The sequence below is a fragment of the Labrus mixtus genome, chromosome 20 (genome assembly GCF_963584025.1).
Source record: "Labrus mixtus chromosome 20, fLabMix1.1, whole genome shotgun sequence".
NCBI classification, from domain to species: domain Eukaryota; kingdom Metazoa; phylum Chordata; class Actinopteri; order Labriformes; family Labridae; genus Labrus; species Labrus mixtus.
The window spans coordinates 13548717-13571599 of NC_083631.1; the positions used below are offsets into that span (position 1 = coordinate 13548717).

Sequence of the window (22883 nt, forward strand, 5' to 3'; positions counted from 1 at the left end):
ATCAACTTTCACACACGCATTTGATATTTGACAACAGGTTCTTAATAACATTCCCTACAATTACATAAAAAAGGAACAACTCTATAAATGGAAATTATGTTATTTTTTCTTTTATTATTTTTTCAATTGGAGGACATTTAAGAGTAGCCAATTAACCTATGGTGAATGTTTTTGGATGTTTGGCAGGAAACCGGAGCGTCCCGGAGAAAAACCTGCAAAGGTTTGGGGAGAACAGACAAACTCCACACAGGAAGTTCCCCGCTGGTCAGCAGGTTCTTCCTGTGAGGCCACAGTGCTAATCACTGTAACCACCATGCCCCCATAAGATGACGTGTAGTTTTGATATGTCACCTTTTTCAATAAGCCTTATTACAGCTGACATTGTGACTTACTATGGTAAATCAAAATGTCAGCTGTGAAAAAGGTTTAGGGGGTTAGTTAGGGGGTTTCAAGGTTGGGGTGGAGGTGGGAGGGTCGAGGAAGAAGGTTCTTTTCTTTTCTTCCAGCGTTGAGGTTTTACGAGCCCCAGTGAGTGTCTGAATTGTTTCAGCTTGGACATCTGCTTCACTGGCTCTTGAGGCTTGTCTTCAGATGCTGCTGCACCCTCCTCCACAGGTTCCAGCTGCAATGTTTCTTCAGCTGGAGATCCCTCAGGTCCTGAAGTTACATCAGGGACGGTCACCTCCATGCACAGCTCATCTTGAGTCTCCTCCCGGCTGACTCTCTTTCTTCTTGGGAGCATGTAGTCCTCCCTATTGGCCTTCAGTTCACTGGAAAGCTCCATGTTTTGTGAGGTGAGAAGAGTGATCTGTGTTTTGAGCCCCTCCACCTCTTGACATTGGATGCTCTCCTTCTCCATGAATAGCTGCTGCAGTCCACTGATCTCCTGCTCCATCTTTTGCTGGAGGGCACCATTTTTAGTGTTCAAATTCCAAATTAAAACCTGGCTCTCTGCAATTGTGTTGTAGAGAGACTTGTTTTCCGTCTCAAGCCCTCGCTGGTGGTTTTCAGTCTGCTGTTTCAGAGCGAGAACATCGGTTTGGTCTCTCTGGTTGAGCTCGTCCGTGGACACTCTTAACTTCTCCTGTTCTTGTTGGAGAAGCGTTGTCTTGTCCTTCTCTTGCTGGAGCTCAGCTGTGAACTTCTCTTGGCTGGCTTTATAAGCCACTTGCAGCTTCTTATACGCCTCCTCGATGGGCTTCTGATTGCTGAGCTGACTTCTGAGGTCGTCCAGCTCAGTCTGGAACTTGATGTCCTTCTCAAAAGCAGCCTGCTGCAAGACAGCAATCTCCTCTGTGGCCTTCTGACAGAGGGCTTCCTGCTCAGCTCTCAAGGTCCAAATCAGCTGCTGGTCTTGGGACACTCTTTCTGCGTGAGCCTGGCTTTGCTGTTCCTTCTCGCGCAGAAGGGATTCCACCAGCTGATTGGCGGCGAGCTTGTCAGCTTCATACTTGAGCTTGAGCTCATGGTGTGAGACTTTAAGGTTGTCTACTTCACCTTGAAGGACATTGTTTTTCTCCTTCTCACCCTGGAGGTCAGCAGTGAACTTCTCAGTACTAACTAGGTGTGCCACCTTCAGCTCCTCATAGTCAGCATGAAGATCTTTCTTCTTCTTCTGCCTGTTGGTGTCATTCACCTTCTGGGCGATCTTAAATGCGGAGAGGGTCTCTTCGTTGCAGTACTTTTCCAGCCTCTCTAGCTCTCTTCTGGTGTCCTTTCCCCTGTTGATGTACATTTCTTTGAGGGCTTTCTGCTTTGCAAGATTTTCCTTTGACTCCTGCAGCTCTTGGATCATCAGGATTCTTTCGTTCTTCTCCTTGCAGCAGTGTTGCCTCTCTCTCTCCAACAGTTCAGTGAGCTGTCCCACATCCCGGCGGAGTCTTTCAAGCTCCATCTCTTTACCGTTGCCCTGCTGTCTGAAGTAAACAGTTCTGTTGTTCCCTCTTGGTTTGGTTGGTTGCTGCATTTTCTTTGGCTGGTTGTCGTAGACACAAAGAAATGCTGCTGTTAGAGTTTGAAGATTGTCTCTGATGAACAGAAATATCTAGACAAAGTCTTGCTTAGTGATCGTTGAGTAGTCTCTCTCTAAGTGCTGACACTTGTTGAAAGGAACAAAACGATGTGACTATCTGGACAGCAGCTGTCTTATTTAAAGACCTGATGATGTCATCAAAGACAAATAGAATGCAATCTGTCCTTTGAAAACTCAGAATGATTCTATTTCCCTGCGTGTTTACATTTAAAATCACAATATGTGATTCAAATGTAAAAACAAGGGCATTTGTATATTTTCAAAACCTATCACTCATACCAGTTTGACTGAAAACTTTATTTTATTGTGATAAGTCTTTCCTGTATCTTATGTCAAACATGCTGTATACATGAAATAATTGTTTTGTGTTTGTACAAATACCCCAGTATGGGTTTAAACACACAATATGTAGATATTTATTACAATGTTCACATAAAGATATCGAAATTAATAAAAAATGCAGGCTATTAAAACAATGTTATATATATTTTTGTTGAGTACTTACATTCCCTCAAATATTTCCAACAGTTATCAAAGCCAGAGAACTCCCATGGTTCCCAGCAAGCCTCAACATCATCTTTTATTATTGTTTTGATTGAGAGCCCCCTTGTGGCGGAATCTACATACTGTCCCTTTAATTCATATTAATGTGCATAAAACATCTGTAGACTAAGCATAAAAGTTTTAATATAGCTCAAAGTGTACAAACCATTCTTCAATATGAGAGTAATTAAAAGAGTTTGTCATAATTGGTCCTTTACTGCAGACAAACATTTGTGTTCCACATGAAGCAATAACTTTGCAGTTATCCTGAAAAGTAGAAGAATTATGGCATTCACAGACAAGTCCAAGAGAAACACCTATCAAATATGTATACCTTATATTTTACACTCAAGTCAAGATGTTTTCTGTCCCAAAATGTTTCTCAAAAATAGAAGCAGAAAGCAGCGTACTGTTACTTCAACTTTAGGCCTTTGTCGGAAAACACACATTCACGCATTCTTCTCTCTCCAATGTGTAAACACTTACACAAAGTAAGATGTCAGACAATTAGCCCTTACACCATTTGTCTTCTGCCCTATCCTCGTTTCCAGTTGGAGTCTGTCATTTTTCAGATCGGCCCCCCAAATCCCACTAGACAGAGCTCCCCACCTGTCCCATGACAAGTTTGATTCCTTATTTCTGCTCTTTGCACAGAACATTTACTCTAAAAGAATTGCATATTTCCTGGTCCTTTGCTTTGAACTAGCACCAAAACAATCTGTTTCTTATAATGGTAAGGAACAGGAAAAATGCCCCACAAGCGTTACACACAGTGGATGCGCAGAGATGTAAAATGAAGATGAAAATCCTATAGACAGTTTGCAATGCATGTGTCAGAGCGAAAGTTCATGTAATCTTGTCTTCCACGTTTCATCAACAGGACTCCTGAGCATGGTTTTGAATTTCTGAAAACTTTTTTTTTTTTTTTTTTAAATGAAGCATAATGTGTTTAACAGAGCTAACTTTTTTTTTTTTCTAAATAAGTGATGAAAAAAAGAGATATGAGGATGAAACACGTGTTGCTATCTTTTCAGATATGACAACAAACACAGCTGTGGTTAAAAAGAGGAATGCTGAATATCTACCAGGATGCCAGTGTGATATATTTATTAGTGAACCGGAGGCCTTGCTTGTGTGAAATAAATAATGGAGGCGAGTATTGAACATGAACGTTTTGCACACTTTTACTACAACTACTGATGTGTAACTGCTTGCCCCAATTGTGTGCAAATAATATTTTGAAAACCTTTTTATACTCTAAAATAAAGTTTAACTCAAATGCTTGCCTGACATGACCTGGTGTAAGCAACAGCAGAACCTGCATGAGGTGATTTTACTATGTTCTCTCATTTGCTCAGTAATGAGCAAATAGAGGAAAACAAGAACTTTAGATGTTGTTTATTTAGTTTTAATTTAAAACCTATAGACTGTTGGTCCTCCATGACAAATATAGTTACCTTACCTATATTGAAATATCAACAGAGACAATTCAGGCTGCAGTAAACTCCTAACACATGGGAAGGAAACACAACAAAGCACAGACATCTTTTATTGGTTGTAATTCAAAGCCCCCCAAAAAGATGTCATCCAAGTTGTCAAGTCTCCTTTTGTTGTTCAGAGTGTCTCCGCTGGTCATTCCATCACTCTCTTTTTAGGACGAGCTCTTAACAGTGTTATCGAACAGTTTAAGTAAAACAGATCTGTTATCGTGTTCAGTTTCAGGTCCATCTTGATTTAGACTTTTTAAAGTTTGGGACAACCAAACAAGCTGAAACATACAAAGACAACACATACCACACACACGGGTTGTTTTCATCAACTTTCACACACGCATTTGATATTTGACAACAGGTTCTTAATAACATTCCCTACAATTACATAAAAAAGGAACAACTCTATAAATGGAAATTATGTTATTTTTTCTTTTATTATATTTTCAAGTGCAAATTGGAGGACATTTAAGAGTAGCCAATTAACCTATGGTGAATGTTTTTGGATGTTTGGCAGGAAACCGGAGCGTCCCGGAGAAAAACCTGCAAAGGTTTGGGGAGAACAGACAAACTCCACACAGGAAGTTCCCCGCTGGTCAGCAGGTTCTTCCTGTGAGGCCACAGTGCTAATCACTGTAACCACCATGCCCCCATAAGATGACGTGTAGTTTTGATATGTCACCTTTTTGAATAAACCTTATTACAGCTGACATTGTGACTTACTATGGTAAATCAAAATATCAGCTGTGAAAAAGGTTTAGGGGGTTAGTTAGGGGGTTTTAAGGTTGGGGTGGAGGTGGGAGGGTCGAGGAAGAAGGTTCTTTTCTTTTCTTCCAGCGTTGAGGTTTTACGAGCCCCAGTGAGTGTCTGAATTGTTTCAGCTTGGACATCTGCTTCACTGGCTCTTGAGGCTTGTCTTCAGATGCTGCTGCACCCTCCTCCACAGGTTCCAGCTGCAATGTTTCTTCAGCTGGAGATCCCTCAGGTCCTGAAGTTACATCAGGGACGGTCACCTCCATGCACAGCTCATCTTGAGTCTCCTCCCGGCTGGCTCTCTTTCTTCTTGGGAGCATGTAGTCCTCCCTATTGGCCTTCAGTTCACTGGAAAGCTCCATGTTTTGTGAGGTGAGAAGAGTGATCTGTGTTTTGAGCCCCTCCACCTCTTGACATTGGATGCTCTCCTTCTCCATGAATAGCTGCTGCAGTCCACTGATCTCCTGCTCCATCTTTTGCTGGAGGGCACCATTTTTAGTGTTCAAATTCCAAATTAAAACCTGGCTCTCTGCAATTGTGTTGTAGAGAGACTTGTTTTCCGTCTCAAGCTCTCGCTGGTGGTTTTCAGTCTGCTGTTTCAGAGCGAGAACATCGGTTTGGTCTCTCTGGCTGAGCTCGTCCGTGGACACTCTTAACTTCTCCTGTTCTTGTTGGAGAAGCGTTGTCTTGTCCTTCTCTTGCTGGAGCTCAGCTGTGAACTTCTCTTGGCTGGCTTTATAAGCCACTTGCAGCTTCTTATACGCCTCCTCGATGGGCTTCTGATTGCTGAGCTGACTTCTGAGGTTGTCCAGCTCAGTCTGGAACTTGATGTCCTTCTCAAAAGCAGCCTGCTGCAAGACAGCAATCTCCTCGGTGGCCTTCTGACAGAGGGCTTCCTGCTCAGCTCTCAAGGTCCAAATCAGCTGCTGGTCTTGGGACACTCTTTCTACGTGAGCCTGGCTTTGCTGTTCCTTCTCACGCAGAAGGGATTCCACCAGCTGATTGGCGGCGAGCTTGTCAGCTTCATACTTGAGCTTGAGCTCATGGTGTGAGACTTTGAGGTTGTCTACTTCACCTTGAAGGACATTGTTTTTCTCCTTCTCACCCTGGAGGTCAGCAGTGAACTTCTCAGTACTAACTAGGTGTGCCACCTTCAGCTCCTCATAGTCAGCATGAAGATCTTTCTTCTTCTTCTGCCTGGTGGTGTCATTCACCTTCTGGGCGATCTTAAATGCGGAGAGGGTCTCTTCGTTGCAGTACTTTTCCAGCCTCTCTAGCTCTCTTCTGGTGTCCTTTCCCCTGTTGATGTACATTTCTTTGAGGGCTTTCTGCTTTGCAAGATTTTCCTTTGACTCCTGCAGCTCTTGGATCATCAGGATTCTTTCGTTCTTCTCCTTGCAGCAGTGTTGCCTCTCTCTCTCCAACAGTTCAGTGAGCTGCCCCACATCCCGGTGGAGTCTTTCAAGCTCCATCTCTTTACCGTTGCCCTGCTGTCTGAAGTAGACAGTTCTGTTGTTCCCTCTTGGTTTGGTTGGTTGCTGCATTTTCTTTGGCTGGTTGTCGTAGACACAAAGAAATGCTGCTGTTAGAGTTTGAAGATTGTCTCTGATGAACAGAAATATCTAGACAAAGTCTTGCTTAGTGATCGTTGAGTAGTCTCTCTCTAAGTGCTGGCACTTGTTGAAAGGAACAAAACGATGTGACTATCTGGACAGCAGCTGTCTTATTTAGAGACCTGATGATGTCATCAAAGACAAATAGAATGCAATCTGTCCTTTGAAAACTCAGAATGGTTCTATTTCCCTGCGTGTTTACATTTAAAATCACAATATGTGATTCAAATGTAAAAACAAGGGCATTTGTATATTTTCAAAACCTATCACTCATACCAGTTTGACTGAAAACTTTATTTTATTGTGATAAGTCTTTCCTGTATCTTATGTCAAACATGCTGTATACATGAAATAATTGTTTTGTGTTTGTACAAATACCCCAGTATGGGTTTAAACACACAATATGTAGATATTTATTACAATGTTCACATAAAGATATCGAAATTAATAAAAAATGCAGGCTATTAAAACAATGTTATATATATTTTTGTTGAGTACTTACATTCCCTCAAATATTTCCAACAGTTATCAAAGCCAGAGAACTCCCATGGTTCCCAGCAAGCCTCAACATCATCTTTTATTATTGTTTTGATTGAGAGCCCCCTTGTGGCGGAATCTACATACTGTCCCTTTAATTCATATTAATGTGCATAAAACATCTGTAGACTAAGCATAAAAGTTTTAATATAGCTCAAAGTGTACAAACCATTCTTCAATATGAGAGTAATTAAAAGAGTTTGTCATAATTGGTCCTTTACTGCAGACAAACATTTGTGTTCCACATGAAGCAATAACTTTGCAGTTATCCTGAAAAGTAGAAGAATTATGGCATTCACAGACAAGTCCAAGAGAAACACCTATCAAATATGTATACCTTATATTTTACACTCAAGTCAAGATGTTTTCTGTCCCAAAATGTTTCTCAAAAATAGAAGCAGAAAGCAGCGTACTGTTACTTCAACTTTAGGCCTTTGTCGGAAAACACACATTCACGCATTCTTCTCTCTCCAATGTGTAAACACTTACACAAAGTAAGATGTCAGACAATTAGCCCTTACACCATTTGTCTTCTGCCCTATCCTCGTTTCCAGTTGGAGTCTGTCATTTTTCAGATCGGCCCCCCAAATCCCACTAGACAGAGCTCCCCACCTGTCCCATGACAAGTTTGATTCCTTATTTCTGCTCTTTGCACAGAACATTTACTCTAAAAGAATTGCATATTTCCTGGTCCTTTGCTTTGAACTAGCACCAAAACAATCTGTTTCTTATAATGGTAAGGAACAGGAAAAATGCCCCACAAGCGTTACACACAGTGGATGCGCAGAGATGTAAAATGAAGATGAAAATCCTATAGACAGTTTGCAATGCATGTGTCAGAGCGAAAGTTCATGTAATCTTGTCTTCCACGTTTCATCAACAGGACTCCTGAGCATGGTTTTGAATTTCTGAAAACTTTTTTTTTTTTTTTTTTTAATGAAGCATAATGTGTTTAACAGAGCTAACTTTTTTTTTTTTCTAAATAAGTGATGAAAAAAAGAGATATGAGGATGAAACACGTGTTGCTATCTTTTCAGATATGACAACAAACACAGCTGTGGTTAAAAAGAGGAATGCTGAATATCTACCAGGATGCCAGTGTGATATATTTATTAGTGAACCGGAGGCCTTGCTTGTGTGAAATAAATAATGGAGGCGAGTATTGAACATGAACGTTTTGCACACTTTTACTACAACTACTGATGTGTAACTGCTTGCCCCAATTGTGTGCAAATAATATTTTGAAAACCTTTTTATACTCTAAAATAAAGTTTAACTCAAATGCTTGCCTGACATGACCTGGTGTAAGCAACAGCAGAACCTGCATGAGGTGATTTTACTATGTTCTCTCATTTGCTCAGTAATGAGCAAATAGAGGAAAACAAGAACTTTAGATGTTGTTTATTTAGTTTTAATTTAAAACCTATAGACTGTTGGTCCTCCATGACAAATATAGTTACCTTACCTATATTGAAATATCAACAGAGAAAATTCAGGCTGCAGTAAACTCCTAACACATGGGAAGGAAACACAACAAAGCACAGACATCTTTTATTGGTTGTAATTCAAAGCCCCCCAAAAAGATGTCATCCAAGTTGCCAAGTCTCCTTTTGTTGTTCAGAGTGTCTCCGCTGGTCATTCCATCACTCTCTTTTTAGGACGAGCTCTTAACAGTGTTATCGAACAGTTTAAGTAAAACAGATCTGTTATCGTGTTCAGTTTCAGGTCCATCTTCATTTAGACTTTTTAAAGTTTGGGACAACCAAACAAGCTGAAACATACAAAGACAACACATGCCACACACACGGGTTGTTTTCATCAACTTTCACACACGCATTTGATATTTGACAACAGGTTCTTAATAACATTCCCTACAATTACATAAAAAAGGAACAACTCTATAAATGGAAATTATGTTATTTTTTCTTTTATTATATTTTCAAGTGCAAATTGGAGGACATTTAAGAGTAGCCAATTAACCTATGGTGAATGTTTTTGGATGTTTGGCAGGAAACCGGAGCGTCCCGGAGAAAAACCTGCAAAGGTTTGGGGAGAACAGACAAACTCCACACAGGAAGTTCCCCGCTGGTCAGCAGGTTCTTCCTGTGAGGCCACAGTGCTAATCACTGTAACCACCATGCCCCCATAAGATGACGTGTAGTTTTGATATGTCACCTTTTTCAATAAGCCTTATTACAGCTGACATTGTGACTTACTATGGTAAATCAAAATGTCAGCTGTGAAAAAGGTTTAGGGGGTTAGTTAGGGGGTTTCAAGGTTGGGGTGGAGGTGGGAGGGTCGAGGAAGAAGGTTCTTTTCTTTTCTTCCAGCGTTGAGGTTTTACGAGCCCCAGTGAGTGTCTGAATTGTTTCAGCTTGGACATCTGCTTCACTGGCTCTTGAGGCTTGTCTTCAGATGCTGCTGCACCCTCCTCCACAGGTTCCAGCTGCAATGTTTCTTCAGCTGGAGATCCCTCAGGTCCTGAAGTTACATCAGGGACGGTCACCTCCATGCACAGCTCATCTTGAGTCTCCTCGCGGCTGGCTCTCTTTCTTCTTGGGAGCATGTAGTCCTCCCTATTGGCCTTCAGTTCACTGGAAAGCTCCATGTTTTGTGAGGTGAGAAGAGTGATCTGTGTTTTGAGCCCCTCCACCTCTTGACATTGGATGCTCTCCTTCTCCATGAATAGCTGCTGCAGTCCACTGATCTCCTGCTCCATCTTTTGCTGGAGGGCACCATTTTTAGTCTTCAAATTCCAAATTAAAACCTGGCTCTCTGCAATTGTGTTGTAGAGAGACTTGTTTTCCGTCTCAAGCTCTCGCTGGTGGTTTTCAGTCTGCTGTTTCAGAGCGAGAACATCGGTTTGGTCTCTCTGGCTGAGCTCGTCCGTGGACACTCTTAACTTCTCCTGTTCTTGTTGGAGAAGCGTTGTCTTGTCCTTCTCTTGCTGGAGCTCAGCTGTGAACTTCTCTTGGCTGGCTTTATAAGCCACTTGCAGCTTCTTATACGCCTCCTCGGTGGTCTTCTGATTGCTGAGCTGACTTCTGAGGTTGTCCAGCTCAGTCTGGAACTTGATGTCCTTCTCAAAAGCAGCCTGCTGCAGGACAGCAATCTCCTCGGTGGCCTTCTGACAGAGGGTTTCCTGCTCAGCTCTCAAGGTCCAAATCAGCTGCTGGTCTTGGGACACTCTTTCTGCGTGAGCCTGGCTTTGCTGTTCCTTCTCGCGCAGAAGGGATTCCACCAGCTGATTGGCGGCAAGCTTGTCAGCTTCATACTTGAGCTTGAGCTCATGGTGTGAGACTTTGAGGTTGTCTACTTCACCTTGAAGGACATTGTTTTTCTCCTTCTCACCCTGGAGGTCAGCAGTGAACTTCTCAGTACTAACTAGGTGTGCCACCTTCAGCTCCTCATAGTCAGCATGAAGATCTTTCTTCTTCTTCTGCCTGTTGGTGTCATTCACCTTCTGGGCGATCTTAAATGCGGAGAGGGTCTCTTCGTTGCAGTACTTTTCCAGCCTCTCTAGCTCTCTTCTGGTGTCCTTTCCCCTGTTGATGTACATTTCTTTGAGGGCTTTCTGCTTTGCAAGATTTTCCTTTGACTCCTGCAGCTCTTGGATCATCAGGATTCTTTCGTTCTTCTCCTTGCAGCAGTGTTGCCTCTCTCTCTCCAACAGTTCAGTGAGCTGTCCCACATCCCGGCGGAGTCTTTCAAGCTCCATCTCTTTACCGTTGCCCTGCTGTCTGAAGTAAACAGTTCTGTTGTTCCCTCTTGGTTTGGTTGGTTGCTGCATTTTCTTTGGCTGGTTGTCGTAGACACAAAGAAATGCTGCTGTTAGAGTTTGAAGATTGTCTCTGATGAACAGAAATATCTAGACAAAGTCTTGCTTAGTGATCGTTGAGTAGTCTCTCTCTAAGTGCTGACACTTGTTGAAAGGAACAAAACGATGTGACTATCTGGACAGCAGCTGTCTTATTTAAAGACCTGATGATGTCATCAAAGACAAATAGAATGCAATCTGTCCTTTGAAAACTCAGAATGATTCTATTTCCCTGCGTGTTTACATTTAAAATCACAATATGTGATTCAAATGTAAAAACAAGGGCATTTGTATATTTTCAAAACCTATCACTCATACCAGTTTGACTGAAAACTTTATTTTATTGTGATAAGTCTTTCCTGTATCTTATGTCAAACATGCTGTATACATGAAATAATTGTTTTGTGTTTGTACAAATACCCCAGTATGGGTTTAAACACACAATATGTAGATATTTATTACAATGTTCACATAAAGATATCGAAATTAATAAAAAATGCAGGCTATTAAAACAATGTTATATATATTTTTGTTGAGTACTTACATTCCCTCAAATATTTCCAACAGTTATCAAAGCCAGAGAACTCCCATGGTTCCCAGCAAGCCTCAACATCATCTTTTATTATTGTTTTGATTGAGAGCCCCCTTGTGGCGGAATCTACATACTGTCCCTTTAATTCATATTAATGTGCATAAAACATCTGTAGACTAAGCATAAAAGTTTTAATATAGCTCAAAGTGTACAAACCATTCTTCAATATGAGAGTAATTAAAAGAGTTTGTCATAATTGGTCCTTTACTGCAGACAAACATTTGTGTTCCACATGAAGCAATAACTTTGCAGTTATCCTGAAAAGTAGAAGAATTATGGCATTCACAGACAAGTCCAAGAGAAACACCTATCAAATATGTATACCTTATATTTTACACTCAAGTCAAGATGTTTTCTGTCCCAAAATGTTTCTCAAAAATAGAAGCAGAAAGCAGCGTACTGTTACTTCAACTTTAGGCCTTTGTCGGAAAACACACATTCACGCATTCTTCTCTCTCCAATGTGTAAACACTTACACAAAGTAAGATGTCAGACAATTAGCCCTTACACCATTTGTCTTCTGCCCTATCCTCGTTTCCAGTTGGAGTCTGTCATTTTTCAGATCGGCCCCCCAAATCCCACTAGACAGAGCTCCCCACCTGTCCCATAACAAGTTTGATTCCTTATTTCTGCTCTTTGCACAGAACATTTACTCTAAAAGAATTGCATATTTCCTGGTCCTTTGCTTTGAACTAGCACCAAAACAATCTGTTTCTTATAATGGTAAGGAACAGGAAAAATGCCCCACAAGCGTTACACACAGTGGATGCGCAGAGATGTAAAATGAAGATGAAAATCCTATAGACAGTTTGCAATGCATGTGTCAGAGCGAAAGTTCATGTAATCTTGTCTTCCACGTTTCATCAACAGGACTCCTGAGCATGGTTTTGAATTTCTGAAAACTTTTTTTTTTTTTTTTTTAAATGAAGCATAATGTGTTTAACAGAGCTAACTTTTTTTTTTTTTCTAAATAAGTGATGAAAAAAAGAGATATGAGGATGAAACACGTGTTGCTATCTTTTCAGATATGAAAACAAACACAACTGTGGTTAAAAAGAGGAATGCTGAATATCTACCAGGATGCCAGTGTGATATATTTATTAGTGAACTGGAGGCCTTGCTTGTGTGAAATAAATAATGGAGGCGAGTATTGAACATGAACGTTTTGCACACTTTTACTACAACTACTGATGTGTAACTGCTTGCCCCAATTGTGTGCAAATAATATTTTGAAAACCTTTTTATACTCTAAAATAAAGTTTAACTCAAATGCTTGCCTGACATGACCTGGTGTAAGCAACAGCAGAACCTGCATGAGGTGATTTTACTATGTTCTCTCATTTGCTCAGTAATGAGCAAATAGAGGAAAACAAGAACTTTAGATGTTGTTTATTTAGTTTTAATTTAAAACCTATAGACTGTTGGTCCTCCATGACAAATATAGTTACCTTACCTATATTGAAATATCAACAGAGACAATTCAGGCTGCAGTAAACTCCTAACACATGGGAAGGAAACACAACAAAGCACAGACATCTTTTATTGGTTGTAATTCAAAGCCCCCCAAAAAGATGTCATCCAAGTTGCCAAGTCTCCTTTTGTTGTTCAGAGTGTCTCCGCTGGTCATTCCATCACTCTCTTTTTAGGACGAGCTCTTAACAGTGTTATCTAACAGTTTAAGTAAAACAGATCTGTTATCGTGTTCAGTTTCAGGTCCATCTTCATTTAGACTTTTTAAAGTTTGGGACAACCAAACAAGCTGAAACATACAAAGACAACACATGCCACACACACGGGTTGTTTTCATCAACTTTCACACACGTATTTGATATTTGACAACAGGTTCTTAATAACATTCCCTACAATTACATAAAAAAGGAACAACTCTATAAATGGAAATTATGTTATTTTTTCTTTTATTATATTTTCAAGTGCAAATTGGAGGACATTTAAGAGTAGCCAATTAACCTATGGTGAATGTTTTTGGATGTTTGGCAGGAAACCGGAGCGTCCCGGAGAAAAACCTGCAAAGGTTTGGGGAGAACAGACAAACTCCACACAGGAAGTTCCCCGCTGGTCAGCAGGTTCTTCCTGTGAGGCCACAGTGCTAATCACTGTAACCACCATGCCCCCATAAGATGACGTGTAGTTTTGATATGTCACCTTTTTGAATAAACCTTATTACAGCTGACATTGTGACTTACTATGGTAAATCAAAATGTCAGCTGTGAAAAAGGTTTAGGGGGTTAGTTAGGGGGTTTTAAGGTTGGGGTGGAGGTGGGAGGGTCGAGGAAGAAGGTTCTTTTCTTTTCTTCCAGCGTTGAGGTTTTACGAGCCCCAGTGAGTGTCTGAATTGTTTCAGCTTGGACATCTGCTTCACTGGCTCTTGAGGCTTGTCTTCAGATGCTGCTGCACCCTCCTCCACAGGTTCCAGCTGCAATGTTTCTTCAGCTGGAGATCCCTCAGGTCCTGAAGTTACATCAGGGACGGTCACCTCCATGCACAGCTCATCTTGAGTCTCCTCGCGGCTGGCTCTCTTTCTTCTTGGGAGCATGTAGTCCTCCCTATTGGCCTTCAGTTCACTGGAAAGCTCCATGTTTTGTGAGGTGAGAAGAGTGATCTGTGTTTTGAGCCCCTCCACCTCTTGACATTGGATGCTCTCCTTCTCCATGAATAGCTGCTGCAGTCCACTGATCTCCTGCTCCATCTTTTGCTGGAGGGCACCATTTTTAGTGTTCAAATTCCAAATTAAAACCTGGCTCTCTGCAATTGTGTTGTAGAGAGACTTGTTTTCCGTCTCAAGCTCTCGCTGGTGGTTTTCAGTCTGCTGTTTCAGAGCGAGAACATCGGTTTGGTCTCTCTGGCTGAGCTCGTCCGTGGACACTCTTAACTTCCCCTGTTCTTGTTGGAGAAGCGTTGTCTTGTCCTTCTCTTGCTGGAGCTCAGCTGTGAACTTCTCTTGGCTGGCTTTATAAGCCACTTGCAGCTTCTTATACGCCTCCTCGATGGGCTTCTGATTGCTGAGCTGACTTCTGAGGTTGTCCAGCTCAGTCTGGAACTTGATGTCCTTCTCAAAAGCAGCCTGCTGCAAGACAGCAATCTCCTCGGTGGCCTTCTGACAGAGGGCTTCCTGCTCAGCTCTCAAGGTCCAAATCAGCTGCTGGTCTTGGGACACTCTTTCTACGTGAGCCTGGCTTTGCTGTTCCTTCTCACGCAGAAGGGATTCCACCAGCTGATTGGCGGCGAGCTTGTCAGCTTCATACTTGAGCTTGAGCTCATGGTGTGAGACTTTGAGGTTGTCTACTTCACCTTGAAGGACATTGTTTTTCTCCTTCTCACCCTGGAGGTCAGCAGTGAACTTCTCAGTACTAACTAGGTGTGCCACCTTCAGCTCCTCATAGTCAGCATGAAGATCTTTCTTCTTCTTCTGCCTGGTGGTGTCATTCACCTTCTGGGCGATCTTAAATGCGGAGAGGGTCTCTTCGTTGCAGTACTTTTCCAGCCTCTCTAGCTCTCTTCTGGTGTCCTTTCCCCTGTTGATGTACATTTCTTTGAGGGCTTTCTGCTTTGCAAGATTTTCCTTTGACTCCTGCAGCTCTTGGATCATCAGGATTCTTTCGTTCTTCTCCTTGCAGCAGTGTTGCCTCTCTCTCTCCAACAGTTCAGTGAGCTGCCCCACATCCCGGTGGAGTCTTTCAAGCTCCATCTCTTTACCGTTGCCCTGCTGTCTGAAGTAGACAGTTCTGTTGTTCCCTCTTGGTTTGGTTGGTTGCTGCATTTTCTTTGGCTGGTTGTCGTAGACACAAAGAAATGCTGCTGTTAGAGTTTGAAGATTGTCTCTGATGAACAGAAATATCTAGACAAAGTATTGCTTAGTGATCGTTGAGTAGTCTCTCTCTAAGTGCTGGCACTTGTTGAAAGGAACAAAACGATGTGACTATCTGGACAGCAGCTGTCTTATTTAGAGACCTGATGATGTCATCAAAGACAAATAGAATGCAATCTGTCCTTTGAAAACTCATAATGGTTCTATTTCCCTGCGTGTTTACATTTAAAATCACAATATGTGATTCAAATGTAAAAACAAGGGCATTTGTATATTTTCAAAACCTATCACTCATACCAGTTTGACTGAAAACTTTATTTTATTGTGATAAGTCTTTCCTGTTTCTTATGTCAAACATGTTGTATACATGAAATAATTGTTTTGTGTTTGTACAAATACCCCAGTATGGGTTTAAACACACAATATGTAGATATTTATTACAATGTTCACATAAAGATATCAAAATTAATAAAAAATGCAGGCTATTAAAATAATGTTATATATATTTTTGTTGAATACTTACATTCCCTCAAATATTTCCAACAGTTATCAAAGCCAGAGAACTCCCATGGTTCCCAGCAAGCCTCAACATCATCTTTTATTATTGTTTTGATTGAGAGACCCCTTGTGGCGGAATCTACATACTGTCCCTTTAATTCATATTAATGTGCATAAAACATCTGTAGACTAAGCATAAAAGTTTTAATATAGCTCAAAGTGTACAAACCATTCTTCAATATGAGAGTAATTAAAAGAGTTTGTCATAATTGGTCCTTTACTGCAGACAAACATTTGTGTTCCACATGAAGCAATAACTTTGCAGTTATCCTGAAAAGTATAAGAATTATGGCATTCACAGACAAGTCCAAGAGAAACACCTATCAAATATGTGTACCTTATATTTTACACTCAAGTCAAGATGTTTTCTGTCCCAAAACGTTTCTCAAAAATAGAAGCAGAAAGCAGCGTACTGTTACTTCAACTTTAGGCCTTTGTCGGAAAACACACATTCACGCATTCTTCTCTCTCCAATGTGTAAACACTTACACAAAGTAAGATGTCAGACAATTAGCCCTTACACCATCTGTCTTCTGCCCTATCCTCGTTTCCAGTTGGAGTCTGTCATTTTTCGATTCCACCAGCAAACAGATCGGCCCCCCCAAATCCCACTAGACAGAGCTCCCCACCTGTCCCATGACAAGTTTGATTCCTTATTTCTGCTCTTTGCACAGAACATTTACTCTAAAAGAATTGCATATTTCCTGGTCCTTTGCTTTGAACTAGCACCAAAACAATCTGTTTCTTATAATGGTAAGGAACAGGAAAAATGCCCCACAAGCGTTACACACAGTGGATGCGCAGAGATGTAAAATGAAGATGAAACTGTTATCGCTGCAGCCATGTCAACTCAAGTCAACTTTATGTTTCATCGCTGCCAAAATCAGAAACAATGTCAGAGCAGAGCAACAGCACTGCAGCGTCACGATAGCTTTGGGTCTAAAGACACAAGACTATGGACTCCCAGCATGCCCATCTAAAATCTGATTAAGGAAAGCTTTGTTGCGTGACATTCCTTCCATCTCTACTGAAATCCAAATTGAAGGCGAAGATCATTTCGATGGTTTTTGACCCAGATCAAGCTGTAGAATCAGAAGGAAAAACTGCACCAAGTATAAAAGAAATGTCTTTTCCTTTTGGAGTAAAATATAGGACCTTGTGAATTTTATTAATAGAGGAAAGCGTTTAAGTGGCTTTTTCAATCTTAGAAAACAGAGTTCATAGAGATTGGAGTTGGGGGGGTGGTTCACTTCTTAGTTTCAGGTTGGATTCCATGTGTGAGCAACCCTGAACACGTTTTAACTGTGTGTAGAGATCAGCTGATGTTGCACTGAGGATCCACATTTGTTTTGTTAACAAATCATTAATGATGTCAGATACATTTTGCCTCCAGATTTACATTAATGCATTATGTAGGAAGTTTTAGTTTGCACTGTGGTTGAGATAAGTGTTTTTCTTTTTACATTTTAAAATTAGGACTATGATAATATTCAAAAACAATCTTAAAAACAATGAATATAATATAAATTAGGGGCATTTTTTTTATTATCAGGAAGTCTTGAACGGTGACAAACCTTTGAACCAGTCACATGCATCAGTGTTGTCATGTTTCTCTCCAATGACCAGGATGCACCAGTCTCACTTGTTCAGATAACAGACACCTGGTCTTGATCAGATCAGACATCAGTCTTCAGATTCAATAATCAGCATGCCTCACCGCGTAGAATGGAGCCTGAGATCATTCTTCAGTGTGGAAGAAGGCAAAAGTTCTTAACTTTGTGAAACAAAATGTAACAGCTTTGCAGGAACTGCAAGGACCAGTAGAACTTATAATTGAACTTGTCCATCTTGTAACTTGTAATACCTCCACACAGCTGACACTTTAGCTCTTTCCATGCTTGTGTGGTTGATTCCTTCAGCAAAATGTCCACCAAGCATGCTGCTTACACGTGACATACAAATGCATAGAGCCCATTATCTGCTCAATTTTCACCATGCAGGATCCTGTTATTTCAGTCAGTATTGAATGAACATCCAATATAAGATATAGGAGCATAAATCTACCAAAGTGTGAAACAATTAAAGAAATGTAAGACTTTTAACCACATTTTACCCTCTCTTTTTTTAGATTCACTTTTTGTCTTTTTCCTTTATTTGATATGACAGTGGATAGAGTAGGAAACCAGGGAGAGAGAGCAAGTGGGGAACAACAACGCAGGAAAGGAGCCACAGGACGGACTCGAACCCTGGCTGTCCGCTTGGAGGACTCTAGTATCTATATATTCAATTCAATTCATTTCAGTTGTATTTGCTAGCACATTTCATACTAATGTGCTTTTCAGAAGAAAAAAAAAACACAAACTCAATCAAAAAAAAAAAAAAAATACATTCAAAAGCACATTTTAAATTCAAAACACATTTAATAAAGGACCCTGAACCATCCCATACAACACTTACACCAAGAGCGGAACAAACTGGACCATACACCAACCATACATATGTACACTCAAAGACGAACACACACACACACACACATATACAAAGACTAAACTATAGCAGCCAAAGGCACCTGAGAAAAGCAATGTTTTAAGACCGCTCTACAGAGCGATTTCTACAGACCTAAGGTCAGCAGGCTGTTTGTTCCAGTGAACGGCACCATGGTGACTAAATGCACCTTCACCAGATTTTAGTTTTGCCTATAACCGCTAGGCCATCTGCGCCCCAACACCCTCTCTTTTTAGTACAGGAAAAAACTGGCTGTGGTCTAAATATTGTCAGGCAACGCTGAGGTGCAGCAGAGCGAGGGGGCGGGGGGGGTCCAATTGTTTTAATTCTTGTTCCACACATCATCCATGAGCCAATGACCACTTTGTTCTGAGATGATTAGGTGATTAATAATTCAGACTCGCATATCAAGATGGAGTTGCATAATTCAGAATGGCATAGGGCTACAAGTTGATTGGACAGTCTTTGCCTAGATAAGCTTTAAACCCTCTTTATAATACGTTAATACTAAACATGTCACTGTTTTTCTCTGTATTAACAGCACGATGAGGTTTTTTAATTGATGTGTTTGCATCTATATAGAACAAGTCGTCTGTTTTCACATGTAGGAAAAAGAGAATGTAGTCACAAAAAAAGCGGGGGTGTAATAATGGACAGACAAAAAAAAACGAAATTCATACCTTCTCATTAGCTGATTCATAGGAAACATGATATTAAGATCCATCTATTATAGACTCTTGGAGTGTTTACAGCGCCTGATAAGTGGTCTTTCTGGTCTTCAAAGGATTGCTGATGATGATAATGAAGAATTATTATTCATGAGCGGCAGAGGCTTTTATGCTGTACTCGTGTTTAAAGGGTTTGATAAAGAGCTGCCACTTTTGGGGCATAATGTTTAACAGCTTTCCGTGTTAAGTATTGCAGTTACTAATAAAGTATAGATAGTTAATCAAAAAGGAGAAAAAATTTGCTCCTCCTCCTCTTCTTCTACAACACACATCTATTTAAAACTCTCTGTCCAAGGTTGGCAGACATTTTTCTTTGTTGCTTGAACCTTTCAAACTAAAAAGTCTGATAAATAACCCGGAGGAAAATCTGCATTTGCCGTCACAATGTTATCATAAGGGTATCGGCGTTCAGCTCCCATCTGTATTCATTTTCCACACTTGTTCGTAAATGTCAGGCTTCGATCTGGGGATGCAAAATGGTGCCCCAGAGTGCAACCTGCGCTGTTTTTGTCCTCCGACACCGCCGTTTTGTTTTTTCCCTTGTCTCTTTAACCCTCCTCCCACAACCATCCCTCACCCTGTTCGCATAAATGTTCCTGACATTTTCCTGCAGGTCTTTCAGCAAACCTCGAGGAAAGTAAAGCAAAGACCGAGAGGAGATACAGCTTGATTATTCACTGACATGTGTCCTTTTGTGCGATAGTGCAAGGGAGGCGGAAACAATGCATCTGGAACTTTTTCCGGGCAGACTTTTGGTGCGTCATGGCGAGATGCACTCCAATATCACGTTTGAACAGGCACAAATATTTCTACAGCATGTGTCACTTAAAAACTCCCACCATGTTTCCTAAAGCACTCGGTTGTTTGCATGGAAATTTCCCCGAGCCATTATGTCAAATTGCTTTGCCAAAACATCGACATCATAAACCTGAAAAATGGTACCCATGCACAGTCGTCACAGCGTCCCGAGATTTAAGATTCATTTATTTGTGGAGATGGTTAAATTATCATCAGAATAGTAGTCATTACTTGGTGCCAGTGAACGCCTGCTTGGCTCGGTCTGGTTACATTCAGGAACAGGCTCAGGGAATAATGAATGTTGTCAGACTGGCAATTCTTTTTGGCAACTCAGGTCAGGCCACAGAATGAATAACCTGATGGTAATAATGATATATTTATTATCGTTTCTTTAATTTCCTGTCAATTTCAGATCTCCAACAAATGAGAGAGACAGTTAGGTTTTTGTTTTTTTTACTGAAATCAAAATCCAAAAGGAAGCATTCTGTTTGTTAAACGTGTCACATTTAAGTGTATCGTTGCATTGAAACATTTGCTATATTGCATTTGAAATTATGATTTTTTCCTGTATCTCTCCAAACCTTGTGCAAAATCCCCTTAAGATTGTCACTCTGATGTCTATTAGACGGATTGAGTCATTTATCTCAAATCATTTCACCTCAGTGTGTGATTGAGTTTTATAAACACAAATTTAGTATGTTCTTAATTGTTGCGACTGTTGCAAATTGTTCGTTTTGTATCTCGACATCGTTGTAAATGAGGGGAACCTCAAGGATTCTCGAGGCTTAAATAAAGGTTGATGATGATGATGAAACCTCAGCAGTGAAACAGTCTTAATCAAATCATGCACAAGTAGATTTTAATTCATTTGGTTTCAAAAACAAGGCATGAACGGTTTTTTTTTAGTCTTCTGCAGCCCTTTGACATCACAGCAAAGTGTCAGAGCACACAAGAAGAGGAGGATAATGAGCAAAAATATTATTTATAATAAACTGTAAAAAACCTACTGTGGTGCGTGTTTGATTTGCAAGTACTACATGATTAAGGCGACACTAAGTGGCAGATGATTCTACCAATCTTCATCTTCATAATTTGATGATAAATTACCTCTTAAATTGCCTCAAGGTGACGAGAAAACCGAGGAGCCTCGTGATAATTCAGATGTTTCACCAGCTTATATTGACATATATTGTTAAACACAGGTAGAAAAAGTGTTGCATGATGGGATATCACTATGTGTCTCCTTTAATGTCCTGATAGGATTGTATAAAAGTGTATTATACAAATATATATTCAGCTGAAAAAAATACAAAGTGACGCAGTTCAAAGAGGTTTTTTGTGCAGCAGATTTTGTTCAAAACTCAGGCCGACAAGAGAGAAATCTGAATTTAAAATGTGCAGCTCTCCGACAGTTTTTCTCTCTTAATTCACTAATATTTACATCTGAACCTGCAGCTGGCCAGAGAAGAATGAATTAACCTGTGGATGAATCATCATTCAGCCTGAGCCCAAGTGCTCAGCCACAGTGGAATTTACATAAATCCCACAGTCATTTTAGGATCATTTAAATCCAAATAGCAAAGGGCTGAATAATCAACAAGTAATGAGAAGTAAAATTGGTCATCTGTTCGCATCTTTCATGATCAGCTTCATCAACAGGCATGTCTGCTCCCCATTCACTGCAAACAATCATCTTTAGAGGTCAGTCCCTTTCTACGCAGTTAATCTTATCGAGAGGCATGAATGTTTCAGTTCACACAGTATTACTCATCACAGCCGAGACAGAGAGGCTAAATATTCATGTATTCATGTGAGCCAGCTCGTCTTTTGCTAAGATAAATGCAAATTTAGTGCAGATTAATCTCTCTAATTTTCATTTTGTAGAATGATCAGACTTAAAATGTCAATTAAAGGATCATCTGTTTCCATTACCATCGATAGTTCATCAGTAATTGCAATGAATTTTCTTTTTAATGAGTTAAGATTATCCAGTTATTAAATGATAAATCAACTACAATGAACATGTAGTCAGATTGAAAAAGAAAAGCCAGGAAATCTTTTTTTTTTTTTTGGATACACGGGCAATCCTCAGTTGAAAAAGAAAACTTCCATGAGGTTCTTTTTTTCTAGTTCTTCCTGAACCAAAGAAGAATTCAAAGTCATGATCACCTCTTCAGGCTTAGAGCTGTGAATGGCAGGGGCAACTAGGTTAAATTAGACTAGACTAGGTGATTAGGAAAGTGGAACTCGCCAATGGGGGCCAAAACAACGGGGAGGGCACCCAACAATTATGAACATATGCTCATATGGCTTCATTGTTTTTAAACTTTCTATTGTAATCCTCGTCTGTAGCAAAGGACAATCCATTTAAAGACAATTCTTTGTAGCTACAGCATTGTTAGAGCCTCGGTTGGGTTGGGTTGGGTCCTGTAAATAAAATCCTTTCCAAAGACAAACGAGTGAACACGACTTTCTCGTTCTAATTCTTTTTGGAATACTGAAATTATGCTGTGCAGCTTTAGCAGCTTCGCTTGCTGATGAATGAAGCAAACTAAGCCGTTCATCCTGACACATTTGCATCATACAGCAGGAGGGATGAGCATCTTGTTTACTTGACTTTAACTCATGTAATCATTTGTTCAGTGTAGAGTCAGGAAAATGTGTATATTTGTATTATCTGGCAAACATGTTTATGTGGCAATATTTGTGTAACTGGTATTTATGTTAAACGAAATAAACTCATTACTGACACGAACCACAATGAATAATTGGCTGTTATTCACTTCTTGGTACATGAGGTTGCCATCCCCCATCTCTCTTTCTCTTGGACATAATGAAGGTATCAAATGTACAATACATGAGGAAAAGTCCAATTAATATATCAATTTATATGTTGCAAAAACATTTCTATTTCTGCATCACATGAAGTTTTGAGTGAAGAGGGCCCATTGAGACTGCATATGCACTGGGTCCAAATATATTACATACATGAGGTTGTTTGATATTTGAATCCCTGTTGAGATTTTTTGAGACGTCACATATGACATGTGTATTCCATAATACAGCTCTGATAGACTCATCATCTTATTTC

At 40.3% G+C, this 22883-nt stretch overlaps 1 protein-coding gene across 1 annotated transcript in view; it reads left to right on the forward strand.

Moving 5' to 3' along the window:
- Window positions 1-22883, forward strand: part of gpatch8 (G patch domain containing 8) — a 197666-nt gene that overhangs the window by 36660 nt on the left and 138123 nt on the right. The window lies entirely within an intron of this gene.